General features: G+C 50.9%; 1 protein-coding gene across 4 annotated transcripts in view; it reads left to right on the forward strand.

Annotated features, from left to right (window-relative positions):
• The window catches only part of LOC105097381 (dehydrogenase/reductase SDR family member on chromosome X), a 225,620-nt gene that overhangs the window by 132,334 nt on the left and 78,933 nt on the right, over positions 1-14,353 (forward strand). For all 4 annotated transcript variants that reach the window (XR_010379290.1, XR_010379291.1, XR_010379292.1 and 1 more), the window contains exon 9: positions 21-247. The gene's annotated coding sequence lies outside the window, so the exon portion shown is untranslated. The remainder of the gene's footprint in view (positions 1-20; positions 248-14,353) is intronic.

The raw sequence follows: 14,353 nt of genomic DNA on the forward strand, positions 1-14,353 counted from the left end.
CATTGCATTCGTCCCTTCAGCAGAGAAATGCGCTGGAGTTGTCTTTTCTGTCATCTGGACACCAACATCGTAGAGACTGGGTCCAAATCTGTTACTTGCTTACCGATGGCCATGAAGGCACGAACACGAGCCCAGCCACGAGGACCTCCCGGACTTCTCCGTGTGCAGAGGGGGGGCCCCTGTGCGCAGTCCACAGCCCGGGAACTCTCTGGTCTCTGGGACTCCCGCCAGAGAAGCATCTTCTCAGGTTCGTAGAAAAGGTTCTCACCGAGCTTCGCGTTTATTGCTAACTTACAACGTCTGGTGGTTAGTGATTGTGTATATTCCTTCCTTTTTTTTTTTTCTTAATAATTCCTTGCCTTCATTCTGGGACGGAGTGTTAACTTCCTGACTCCACGCATGCCCTTAACTTTCCACTTTTCGTGTTTCGAGTTGTCACATCCTCACTTCTCTCGGTCACGTGGGGCGCATCTCACAGATGACACAGCTCAGACCTTACTTGCATGGTTCCTCGCTAGCGCACGGCTACTGAAAAATCCCTAAGTACATAAAATTAAAAGTAATCATTTTCCTGTTGCGGGTCCAAGAATGCATTAAAAAGGACGTCTGTTGCTAATTCACCCGGAACCGGTGTGAACTGCCAGATTTGGGAATACAGAGAAACATTTTTGTTCAAAATATCCAGCAGGGGAAATAAAAAAACATAAAATGAGAACTAAGAGGAACACCTTTCTCAGGGGAGGAATATTCGCTGTGTTTTTCTTTGGCTTTATTGAGGTGTCACCGACTGATTTAAATTGCATCTGTTTAAGGCAGACACTGTTTTGATTTGCAGATAACAGCGCGAAATGTCTACTGCCCGTTGCATCATTTGGGCAAACGGTTAACCCTCTGGGGTCTCGAGTGTCCTGTCCTGTTCAGCAGGTCTTTTTGTGGGTTTTAAGACTCGGACGAGAGGATGGAGGTCAAACGGTTAGAAGGCTTCCAATGGTCTTTCCGGTGTGGGTCACGTTGCCCTCGTGGGTTTGGTCCCAAGGCATGGGGACCTGATGGTCTGGCACCCTTTTCCAATATCCCGGTGCTTTTAAGTGGCGGTGGTTCTCTGCAGGGTGCAGGGCAAGGTGGGGAGGGGTACCATGCGTAGACAGCCCTCCCACTGGCATTGCACAAGAGGGAGGCCAGCATGTTAGATTTGCTACAAAGGACAAGGGACCCCCGTGGAGACTCCTCCCACACCCTCTCATGACTTCTTAGCGTCCAGCTCTCAGTTCCCACGTTGAGGAAAATCCCGTTTGCAGCTAGCCGTAGCCTAGGACTCAAGTCTGTTCATGCATTAAGGCGGGACAGTGAATTTCCAGGCAAAGCAACCATCGCATTAATAAAAAATCGGCTGGGATATTCACCGTTTGGGGAAGTCTCATGGCGAGCAGCAGCTCGTGGCATTTGAGTTACCAGCTTACTGGGTGGCACCTTCTTTTTTTGCATCCGGCCTCTTCTTGGGGGATCCCAGTATCCAGGGTCAAGCGTCTTACCTTCTCACCCTCTCCAGGGATGGGTGGAGGTCCAAGCATTAACATGTTCAAAGGAGTGTCATTTTATGGTAAATTGCATTATGTGGACACTACGTGGCTTTTACTACATCTGTCTGTAAGTAGTAGCATCCATGATTTCATTTTAAGGAAAGTAGAGGGGGCCAGACAAATGTGGTAACCTGCATCACACCTGCAGTGGAATATTATTCGGCCATGAAAAAGGAATGGCATATTGATCCACGCTACATTGCATAAAATAAAGCGTCTGTTAGGAAGCAGACATGGAGCATGTCTGAGCAAGGCTGTGTTTTCTGCTCAGCCCCCCACACTGGGCATTCATGTGTGTTGCTTTGAACTGGACCCAACTGCCTGGTGGGGCAGAACCTCTGCTCTCATCTCTGCTTCACACATACGTGCTGCATGAGGATTTTTCCCCTGGGGACAGCTTTCCGGAGCCGAGATTCCCAACAGGACTAGAAGGGCGTGTTTTCAGGGCCTTCGATCCCAGCAGCGACCATGTTGACAAGCCTCATTCCCTGGATTCTGACAGACTGTGATCACCATCCTCCGTTTCCATGAACAGCTCCCGTCTGCCTAAACTGAGTGCTTGACGCTGGGGCAGGAAGCCCCCCACGGTGGGCTTTCTGGGTGTTAAATCCTGTCAGAGCATTTGGCTGACAGCTCTCAAGTTAATTTGTTTCTTGGTTCAATCCGATCAAAAGTAATGAATACGAGCGTTTGTTTTCTTTTCAAAAGAGACTGGGAAATAAGATAGGGGGCGCGTCTGCCACCTGGGAAGCGCCTGCTTCATGCCAGGACATTTGCAGCGTCATCCCATTAAGCCGTCTGTGCGTCCTGGAAACCAGGTGTCCCCCCCACCAGCCCTGCCCCGACTTTGGTCTCCCATGTCCCCATCCACGAGACCATGCAGGCAACACGTCCGCATGTGCCGTTTCAACACCTGATGCTTTGAATGACGCTCTCCGGACACGCTCGGGGAGGCGCGTCTTGTCCGTCAAGCCCTGCAGAATCAGGTCACTGATTTTCAGGGAGAATTAAGGCCCCAGGAAGCAAGACACAGCTCCCGTCTTCAAGGGCACGGCCTCCCTTACAAAGATGCTAGAGGGGATCCGTTCACGGCAGCAGAGCGTGGCCTCTGGTGGAAAGCTGACCCTCCCTCCGCGACCACTGGACCGGGGATCCGTGCGTCAGTGGCCACAGGCACATGCACTTTCTATTTATTTATTTACTTTGGGCCTCCGGGCGCCACTGGCAGAAGCGAGCAAGAGTAAATGCCCGCTTGTAGCAGAAGCCCTGCTTGCTCTGAGAACGCCGTCTCCCGGTCTCTGAAGGGCAAGGAGGGGGAAGAAGAAACAGGAAAGATTCCAGCAACCTTCAGAAAGCAGAGGAACAGAGCCAACGGCGTTCTGGCATTTTCTGCCACTTTTGAAATTCTTCCTGCAGAAGTTTTTACAAGTCCCCAGGCGGGTGAAATACGACAGTGGATTTCCTGGGCTCGCCGGGACCTCGGAGGCGCTGCGTAAATGATGCTGCGCGCTTCCCGGGGCCGGAGTGAGTTCCAAGGCGGTCCCGGGGGGTTCAGGGGGCTCCTGAAGCCGCCAGGCGCACACGGCTTGCGTTCTGGACGAGCCTCGGGTCTTAGGAGAAACGGCGCCTGGTTACGGGAGAGACGCAGGATTATCCCCCGAGGAAAATGGCCAAAAGCACCTCCAGGCAGGACATGTGGCCACTCTCTACTTGAAGCAGCGGTGGGTGGAGCCCGGTATGTCCAGCGAGAGACTGGATGGGTCTCAGGAGTCTGTCCGTCACCGGCGTGAGGTCAGGACGGGACCTCGTGGCCGGTCGCCGCAGACCTTGGGTTTTCCTAGCATTCGATTCATGAACATAGATATATGTGTGGGTGTAAATGCGTAATTTATATGGAATGAGGTACTGGCTACCCCAGGTATTCCGCTTCGGGGCTGGATTGACACTGGGGCTGGAGGACTCTGATGGGGGCGTCCTGTGCACGGTGGGGCTGCGTCCCTGCTCTCCACCCACCACATGCCAATAACCGCCCCACAGCGGTGACAGCCAGAAATGCCCCAGACATTGTCTCCTGGGGGTCAGGATCTCTCCCTTTGGGGAACCTCTGGGCCACTGCAAAGACTAAACTGGTCAAAGTATACGCACTAGATTTTACAGGCGCAGGGCTGGAGTGCACATTAAAATGCCACGTGAGTTACCAGTCTGTTCCAGACCTAAAGGAAAAAAAAAAAAAATGCCGCTAAGACCCACCCCAGCCCGGGAGCACTGCTGTTCACTTTTCCCGGGGCAGGGCCCCGGGGTCCCGGCCTCAGAGCTCTTAGTAAGGGTCCGGGTTGCCGCGGAGAAGCCGGCAGGTGTGCGTGGGGCTGGGCACCTGCTCCTGCAAGCTCGGCCTGCGCGCCCCGTCCCGGAGACGCAGTCTGCGCCCTGAGACGGCGCCCAGCCCCAGGGGTGGCGATTTAAGGAGGTCGAGGCAAGTATCCAGGCCGCGCCCGTGGCAGTGACACGCTGGGCGTCCCTGGATTCGCGATGTCTCGGGACCCCTCTCAGCTCAGCTCTGAAGCTCTGGGCTCTTGTGGGAGAGACAGACAGACAGACAGAGCTACATATGCTGGGTGTTTGCTGTGCCCACAGGCTCTCAGGGTTAGTACCACGCACCCCCCACCCAGGCCAGCGAAGTCTTTTCTCCTGTTCGGCAACCAGCATCCCACAGCCGGGTTACTTAGTTCCCTGGGAAACAAACATTTTAAAGGCATGACCTAGAAGGCAATGTATTGTTTTCCCCTAACCCGATGGGTGATTTTTCGTGCTGTCTTCGAAGGAAGGGTTTTCACCTACAAATCTTTTAAATTAAAAGAAAAATTAATTGTGCTTAAAAAAATATGCAATGTACCATTGAACCTTTTTTTTTTTACCATCTGTCTTTTTGTTTACTTATTTATCTTGCATACATGTTTTTATTGAAGCAGAGTCCGTTTACGATGTTGCTGCAGTTTCTGGCGCACAGCACAGTGCTTCCGTCACATAGGAGCATGCATGTATTTCTTTTCATATTCTTTTTAACCGTAAGTTACTATAAGATATTGAATATGGTTTCCTGTGCTCCACAGGATGAACTTGTTTCAATGTAACCATTTCTAAATGCAGAGTTCAGTGGCCTTAAGGATGTTCACACTACTGTGCGACCATCCCCACCATCATCTTCCCAAACTGAATCTCTGTCCCTGTTAAACACTGACCATCCACCCCCCTCCCCAGGCCCTGGCCCCCACCCTCCCACTTTCTTTCTCTCTGAATTTGACTCCTCTGGGGACCTCCTGTGAGTGGAATCCTACAAGATTTGTCCTCTTTTATGTGTGGCTTCTCTCACTCAGTGTCCTGTCCTCAAGGTCCATCCCCATTGCAGCCTGTGTCAGACCTTCCTTCCTTTTTCATGGCTGAATAATATTCCACTGCATGGCCAGACTCCATTCTGCTTATCCATCCATCTATCTATAGATGGACACTCGGGTTGCTTCCACCTCTTATAAATAACACGCTGAGAATACCTCCCTGCTTTCACTCCTTTGGGGTAAATACCCAGATGCAGGCTGGTTGCATCACAGGATGATTCTGTTTTCAACTTTTCAAACCCAGCGAGGTCTTTTCAACATTTTACGTGCAATAGTGCAGTCAGTCTTATTTTGGAGTTCCGTCATATGCATCTTCACTCAGGTACAGGTTTGTGGAACCACCGCCCCTGACGGGATTCAGAACATCTCCATCCCGTCGCAGAATCCCTCATCCTGTTCCTTTCTTCGCAGTCAGACCCTCCCTCCAGGCCTCATCCCTGGCAGCTGCTGGTCTGTGTTCTCTGTCCTTGGCTTTTCCGGAAAAGTATCACATACGTGAGGTCTTTGAAATTGCCTTCCGTCACTCAGCCACATGTGTCTGCATTTCAGCTGAATCGTTGCATGGGACGGTGGCTTCTTCCCCTTTTTTTTGCTGAGTAATATTCCGCTGTCTGCATGCACCACAGTGGTTGACCCTTTCCCCACTGACACACAGTGGTTTCCGTTTGGGGGAGACTGACGCAGAATGCTGCTGTCCACACTTCCGTGCAGGTTGTTGTGTGAACCCACGTTTTTCCGTCTCTGAGATAAAAATTTTTTTTAATTAAAAAAAAAGAAGTGGCCACTTCAATAAAAAAAGAAACAGCCAGACTTTTTTCCAGAGAGGACGCACCGTTTTGCATCCCCACCGACAACACGTGGGACTTCCAGCTGCCCCACGTCCTCACCGGCACCTGATAATATCAGTGTTTTAGGCCTAGCAATTCGAATAGGTGTGTTGTGACATCTCGTTGTGGTGTTAATTTGAATCTGTTTTATTTAAGAGAGTGCCTTCTAGTGAATATTTTCAGTAATTTTCATATACGTTCTAAGTCAACATGATGTGCGGCGAGAGACGCAGACACAGAAGGACACATGGGGTCTGACTGCTTTGACAGGAAACGCCCAGAACAGGCCAATCCACAGACACAGAAAGAGGGTTCGTGGTTCCAGGGGCTGCAGGACGGGGAGGGGGCGTGACTACTCTTGGGGACGGGGGTCTCCTTCGGGGACATGGTGACAATGTTCTGAAACTAGATGGCGGTGATGCTTCCACAACATTACAAACCCATGAAATGCCACTGAACTGTTTACTTAATTTTATATAATGTGAATTTCACGTCCATTAAAAGAAAAATCACTAGATGTAATTTTTTTTTAATGGCTATAACCTAATACAAAGAAAAGAAAGAAGCCAGTTGTTAATGAAACATTGCCTGGGTGCCATTCCTAGGTTCCCTTCCTGTGCGTGCATGGTGACATCCTGCAGAGGTGAGCAGGGTCCCTCAGGACCATCTGAGGGGGATGGAACAGGTGTCACCAGCAGGGGTCCCCCAGCGTCTGGACGCCCCACCCCCATCATGTCTGGGGAGCCTCTCCTGTCTCCGAGGCCGAGCCCATCTCCAGCCGGGCAGGCGGCCTCGGCAGAATCCCCCGCTCCTTGTCATTACCTCCTCCTGCCCCCAGGACAGGCCAGGTGACCATCACTCACACACAGACCAGGCGATGCAGAATTAGGGTCCATCACGGTCCTGAATCAGCTCTCAAATGCACAGCAGCACGGTCCCTCTGAGCGGCAGAAGGACAGGCTCTGAGCAGCGTCCAGGCAGCGCCAAGGTGTGGGCAGCAGGACCCAGGCTGGGGCATCCCCAGGACCCTGCTTTCCCTCTGGTCCGGCAGCTTCCTGGCCGCTCTCCAGGCAGCCCTCCCCGCTTCCTTCTAAGACAGTTCACCAGAAAGCTCGTTCCCGGCATCTCGGTGCAGGAACCACGTCACCTACTGAGAATCTCTGGGGCTGCTCTTCTGTAACCAGATGGGGCATGACATACGTTCTTCACAAGAATCGTACTCACCGTGGAAATGAGGCCGGAAAAAAAAAAAAAAAAAAAGGAGGCAAAAGCAATATACAAATGGTGGAAATAAAGGGGGGAAAGTTTTACAATGTTAATAAAAGTATTCATTTGCTTAAAATGAATACTTTTTTTATGTTCACGTAGAATTAGTTACGATGTGTCAGTTTCTGGTGCCCAGCATCATGCTTCAGTCATGCAAATACAGACATAGATTCCTTTCCAGATTCTTTTTCAGTACAGGTCACTGTTCCCTGTGCCGTGCGGAACAACCTTGAGTTTTGGGGGGCTTTGGGGTTTTTTTTTTTAATCCTTTTCAGTGTCACACCTCAGTGCCGTCAAACCAAACCGCCTGGGGCGGACGTTTGACCGTCAGCAATTGCAATCAGTGCATTTAAAACCTTTAAAATGTTGGTTGCTGTCTTCCCATGCCTAGTGCAAAAGTGTCATTTATAGTTTGGCTCTGAGAATGTTTCTGGCATTCAGCTTGCAGAAAAATGTATGAAAGAAACTGTTGGATGTTTGGGTTATTTTTTTTTTTATACTGTAAAGTTGAAAGTGTGATTGAAATGGTCACTGTTAAGGAGCCAGCTGTAGGCAAGACCACGGCATAACTTGTGGACGATGGAGAAGTTGTAAATGCTGTTTGCCGCTGAGAACAGAGGACCCCGAAGGGATGGGTTCGCGGCCCCGTACGACCCCGCCCGCTCCGGGTCTGACGTTTCTTCCCCAGGATTGTGACTCCGCGCTTTCCGACCCCTCCAGCCGGCCTCGCACTGGGCTCAACACCATACACGTTCCCTCGCGAATGAGGTTTTTGTTTGTTTGTTCATTTAAATCCTGGACCCAGCCTCACGGCGTGTTTGTCCAACCGCCCTGTTTTTAAGTTTCCCGAAACCGCCGTTCGGCAGCACGAGCCGCGGAAAGCGCGGAAGGCCGGCGGGCGGGCGGCGGGGCGGCCGGGCACGGGCTGGAAAACGGCCTCCCGAAGATGTCCCCGTCCCAACCCCGGCACCTCTGGCCAGGTGCCTGGCCGTGGCCGAAGGGACTCTGCAGGTGTGATGCGGTGATGGGTCTTGAGGTAGAAAAGGAGAGGACGGTGGACTTTCCCCGTGGGACCCATAGTATCATAAAGGCCTTGAGAAGAGGGAGGCGGGGGAGTCAGACAGATACGACGTAACACGGTGACCGGACAGAGATTTGAAGGCGGTAGGTGCCCTGCTGGCCCCGGAGGAGGAAGTCAGACAAACAAGGGAACAGAAGGATGCAGCTCCAGAAGCCGAAAGACGCAAGGAAACTGGTTGTCCCCAGTCCTGCCGACACCTCGATTTTGGCCCCGTGAGAGCCGTAGCAGACGTCTCAGCTCCAGGACCGTAGGACAGGACATGTCCGTGGTTTGGTGGGGGGGACACTGAGCTCGGGGTGATGGGTGACAGTCCCCAGGATTCACTGACCCTGTGCCTGCTGAGGACGGAGAACAGACGCTGGATGTGGCCTGTAATTTCCCGAGCTCTGCAGCGCAGCGTTGAGAGCAGTCAGCATGCAAAAGGCAGCTCCGTCCTTCCTTTATTGGAGCCGGCAACCGTTGCAAACTGGTCTTCTCTGCCGGGTCGGCTCCTCCCTTGCAGGACTGGTCCTCCCTCCCTCCCTCCCTTGCTCCCTCGCTCTCCACAATCCATCCCTTCTCTCCTCCTTGCCTGCTCATTTCAGATTCCTACCCACCGAATGCCAGCTGCACCGTGCTCTCCACCGGTCCCTTGGAAATTAATTTAGTTCCCTTCTAGGGGAGCCATCGCTTCTTACTTTAAAGTGCCTGACGTCTCAGAGTGGGGACGGCGTCGGGGGCTGGGGTTAGCTCCCCTGCCAAGGGCACAGACGCAGAGCGTTCAGAACCCCTCTGGCCCCAGGGCTGCCCTGCAGAGCACATTAGTAATTGATGCTCCGAGCCGGCTCCCCCTCCGGGTGGAGGTGCGAACTCCGTCCTTTGGAAATTCTGCAAGTCATTGTGGGTCTCTGTGTTTGTCAGTGTGAGGGATGAACTGCAGCAAAGAGAAAGGGGAAAAAAATGTCTCACTTAATGTGAGGGAGAAGGGTGGAATTTTGACACGGCAGCTCTGGACACAGTCCTGCCGTCCACCTGTGGACGTCCAGCGCCCTATCCTGGCTTCCCCTCCTGATTTTCTGCATTGAGATCTCTTGCGTAAGGGCAGCCCGGGCCAGGGCGTGAGCGGGCCACTTGAAATGTCTTTCTCTCTCATCTTCCTCTCAAAGCCAGGGAGCAGAGACTTTTTAGATTCTGAGCTCATCCGCAAGATGAATTTTTAAACTGTGGATTTTTGTAAAAGCTCTGGGTCCTGCAAGGACGCTGCTGGGTGAGACGTGACCATGGGCCCCACTTGCCCGGAAACAAACCCTTCCCCGGGGACACAGAGGCTGATTCACAGATGATTCTGTTCTGGAGCCTGGGGCTTCAGCAGGGAGACGTCCCTCAAAACGTCAAGAATTTAGTCTTTTAAGAAGCCCTCATCTTGCAGACAGGGCTTCTCATCCCCGGTGCTACTGACACTGGGGTTGGAGGACTCTCTGATGGGGGGCGTCCTGTGCACTGTGGGGTGTGGAGCTGGGTCCCTGGTCTCCACCCACCACATGCCAGTAGCTTCCCCTTCCCCAGTGGTGACAACCAGAAATGTCCCCAAGCCTTGATGAGAGTCCCCTGGGGGCAGAGTCCTCCTCAGTTTCTAACCACTGTCATAGGTAGGTAGGTAGGTGGATGGATGGATGGATGGATGGATGGATAGATAGATAGATAGATAGATGGATAGATAGATGGATGGATGGTTAAATAGGTAGGTAGGTAGATAGATAGATAGATAGATAGATAGATAGATAGATAGATAGATACTAGACAGATGTAAATTCATGTACGTACATGCATCTGAATGTCTGTATAGACAGGAACACAGAGACTGGGGAGAACCCGGGAGAAAGGTGAACCAGGTTAGGAATGAAGCTGATGGAGAGTGTCAGTAGAGGATCAGAGGGGGGTGACATTGAAGCAAAGACCCCCTGAAGGGAGTGAGTGGGTCCTGCGTGTACCTGGGGTGCAGCATGCTCCATGCATGGGGAGGGACAGGATGTGCAAAGGCCCTGAGGCAGGGGTTGGAGACAGAGGACGGACACAGAGGGGAACATTCAGCACCCATGTGCAGATGAAGGCAGCTTTGAAATCCGCTTGGGAGAGAAACGCCACTGACAACGGTAGAACATGGGGTGTGGACCCAGCCGACAGTTTCCAGGGTCAGGAGCTCGGCTGAGACTTTGAGATAAGAAGTGAATGTGTTCTCTGAGGACTGTTGCCTGCAGTCTCGAAGGGAGGGGTCCTTGCAGGAGAAAGAGTGGGTGCAGAAGGACAGAGCGGGGCTATGCGTGTCAGGAAGGCACCGGAACCCGCTGTGCAATCCCCGGGGGCACGGAGCAGAGGGACCCCGAAAACACCCTCCAGTTTTCTAAACCAGTTTCAGAGCCATGAGGCTAGTTCGAGGCGGATGCTGATGAGCTGAGCTGACTGTCTTGGTTGCCGGCTTTTCTGTCTGGCTTCTGCATCCTTCACGCGTGTCGGTTTCGTCCCGGCTCTGGTACCCGCAGCCGGACGCGTGTCACATAAACCATGTGTGCCTGTCTCCTGGTGGCCCCAAGTCCCCAGCCCCAGGGTCATCCGTTTCTCACCCGTAAATACCATTTAGGGAAACCCAAAGGCTACCTTTCCCTCCCTAATCCTGTTTACGCCCTCGGAAGAACAGAAACGTTTTGTTTGCCCCACTTCCCAGCGACGACCCAAACGTTGGCATAAAAGCAGCAGAAAGCCTCTTGGTCAACACTGAACGGAGGCCATTCAAGGGAAAGGAGAGAAGAGGAAGCGAAAATTCTGTGGTGGCCCCGAATTCCCATTTGATGTCCCTGGGAGACCAGATTGTCATACTTTTGTAAATATGGAGAAACCCGAGCCCCGCGATCTGCAAAGAAAGTTAATTTTCTGATTGAACCCCCAAAAAAGAGCCTCCGTCAGTCGTCTGCCCGATCGGTGCCTGAAAGCGGTCGGCCTTTACACGTGTGTTCTTTCCTGATACACATAAGCATCTTGGGAGAAAGGTGTCCTTGTACCCATTTCACAGATGAGAAAACAGAACCTCAGCGAGTGGGTTTTGTGGGGGTTTTTTTGCACACAATCCTATCCAATCATGTTCGACAGCACTCACGTCACTTGGTTTTCTTGAAAAATAGAAGCCCGTCATGGCAGCAATAAAAATTAAACCACAGCGTAGGAAGAGGTTGAATGTCTCGGCGTCTTTTTTCCAACATACATATAATATTCATTTTCATATTCTCTTTCATTAAAGGTTATTACAGCATATTGAATGTAGTTCCCTGTGCTGTACAGAAGAAATTTGTTTTGTTTTAATCTGTTTTTATATATAGTAGCTAACATTTGCAAATCTCAAACTCCCAAATTTATCCCTCCCAATAACGCTTTATTTACACAAGCAAGCGTGGGCCGGACTTGGCCCACGTGCCACCGTTTGCAGACGTGCACTTCTGGGTGCCCAGTCCCGTTCCTGTAGAATAGAGGTGTCCAGTGCGGGAAGCATGGACCCCTGCAGGCTCAGAGCTGCGTGTCCCCAGACCAGGAACTTCCCCTGGTCTATGGGCTCCTCCCACCCTGGCTCCAGGCCTCACCTGGTCCGGTGGGGCGGGTGCAGCTTGCCTCCCCTGCAGGCTGTCCCAGCGCCCGCGCTTCCCACGGGATAGATGCCCAGACGCAATTGTTGTACCAGCACCCGGCTTCACCCTGGGCCAGTCCTGCATCTCCCTCCCCAGGTGTCCTCAGGTGCGGTCCTGCCTGCATCATCCATACGGCATCATCTCCATCTCAGAGTCTGTGTCCAGGTGACCTCCCCGAGGAACATTCCAGGGCAGAGACTGCCTGAAAGGAACTGAGTGATGCAGCCACCTGGTCCTGTGGTTGGCGATCTGCAGGGGAAATGAGGGAGCTTTCTGTTGCAGAGCAGAGAGAAGACACTCTGTTTCTCCTCCTTCCCGTGACCCCTAAGAATGATGACAGTGAAGGATTCACGGGGCAAGAAATGGGTCAAGACGCAGATAACATCGTGCATCACTAAGGAACACTCAGAAGAACAGAAACCCCAAAATATGTGCAGAATCGTGCAGGCAAAGCTGCTCTTGCGCGGCGAGAATTCGTTGCGGGCACGGGCGGGCGTGCAGGTGGCGGTGACCTCAGCTGTAACGAAGTCTCCCTCTGCAGAACGTTTCCAGCCACCGAGCCCCGTCCCGCCAGGGCTCATCGAGCTCCCGGCTCCTGTTCAGAGAGAAAAATGCATCTGCCTTTGGAGTTTATTGACTGAATTTTGTCCTTGTTCAAGGGCTCCACACTGGCACTCAGGTCATTTTCATTTCTCCCGAGGTTAAAGTGTCTAAGTAGGAACGCGTTACCCCAGGAAGCCTGGTGGCCCGCGGCTGGCGGGGAGGGAGGGCTTTGGGGGCAGTGGGTCACACGTTGCTACCCCCTTCCCCCGGGTCCCTGGGGAGAGGAGCTAATGTGGGGTCAGTGCAGGTGGATTTTTCTCCATTGATCTTCAGAAGAGGGAGGTCTGGCCCCTGAAGGCACATCTGGCAGCTGGTCCTGAGACCATCCTGCTAATCAATGAGGTTATTATTGCCTGCCACCGATTCTGTTTTCCTCTAAAGCTTCACAGCCTGGCTGCCCTTCCTCGGTGCCCCCTCCCCCAGGCGAGTCAGAGAGAGGCAGGGAGGGCTGTCACTTACGGGTAAGAATAGCGGAGAGAAGAGGAGAAGCAGAACCTCGATTTACAGACCGCTGCAGGCACTGTCTCTGGTCTGCAGAGAGAGATAGATAGATAGATAAGATGGATATATAGATGGATGGATAGATGGATGGATGGATGGATGGATAGATCGATAGATAGATAGACAAGATGGATGGATAGAAAGATAGATAGTTAAGATGGATATATAGATGGATGGACGGATGGATAGACAGATTAGTTGTATGGTTGAATGGACGAATGGATAGATAGAGGAGGGTAGATGGATGAATAAATGAATGTATAGATGGTTGGATGAATGGGTGGAGAGAGAGATAATGGGTGGATAGATAGATAGGTAGATAAGTAGATAGGTAGATAGATAGGTAGGTAGAATGGATGGATGCATGGATAGATTGATGGGATGGATGGATGAATGGATGGATAGAGAGACAGACACAGGAGGGTGATGGATGAATAGATAAATGGATAGATGGTTGGATGAATGGGTGGAGAGAGAGATAATGGGTGGATAGATAGATAGGTAGATAAATAGATAGGTAGATAGATAAATAGACAGACAGACAGATAATTTTAAGGATTTGACTAACATGATTGTACAGATGGGCAAGTTCAGAATCTTTAGGCTGAGACCAGCAAGTTGAGACCCAGGGAAGAGTTAATGCTGTCATTTGAGTCTGAAGAGCATCTGGAGTCAAGAGTTCCTCTTCCCAAGGGAACCTCAGTCTTTTTCTCTTAAATCCTTCAACTGATTAGATGTGGCCCACCTCCATTAGGGAGAGCAGTCAGCTTTACTTAACTTCTACTGATTTAAATGTTCATCTCATCTTAAAATTTAAAAAAAAAAAGCCTTTACAGCCACATCTAAACTAGGAGTAGATGAAAAAACTGGATGCCGCAGCATAGCCAATGTGACACATAAAATTAACCATCATCCTGTTCTAAGTGTGTCCTGGAGTGAAAGGTATTAGGTTGCATTGTGGAGCGTTGGGGATGGTGATGGATGCTTGAGACCCAAAAAAGTCCTATTTCCTGCAAAATGTGAACATACAGTAGCAAAACAAAGCTTAGCAATGGCTTAATGTTCATTTTCTACAAAAGGTAGAATTATGTTCATTGCAGCTAAACTCCTTTATCATTTTATTTGTAACAGTCACACATCGACACATATAGAGTTCAGATGAAAAGATCCAGATGCCCAGTTCATGCTTACCACAACTATTGGATATAAAATGTCCCTGAAAATGTTTTCAGCAAAAAAGTATATATGAAATATATATTTATTGATTTATTCTGTGTACATATTATATTGTGTGTGTGTAAATATATATATGCAGATACAATATACGTCTATATGTAATATATGTGTGTGTGTGTATATATATATGTATATATATGTGTATATATATATATAGTAGTGATTTGAATGGCATCTCACAAAAGTCCGTATTCTAACTGCTGGTACTTATGAT

Source organism: Camelus dromedarius, chromosome X, assembly GCF_036321535.1.
Source record: "Camelus dromedarius isolate mCamDro1 chromosome X, mCamDro1.pat, whole genome shotgun sequence".
NCBI classification, from domain to species: Eukaryota; Metazoa; Chordata; class Mammalia; order Artiodactyla; family Camelidae; genus Camelus; species Camelus dromedarius.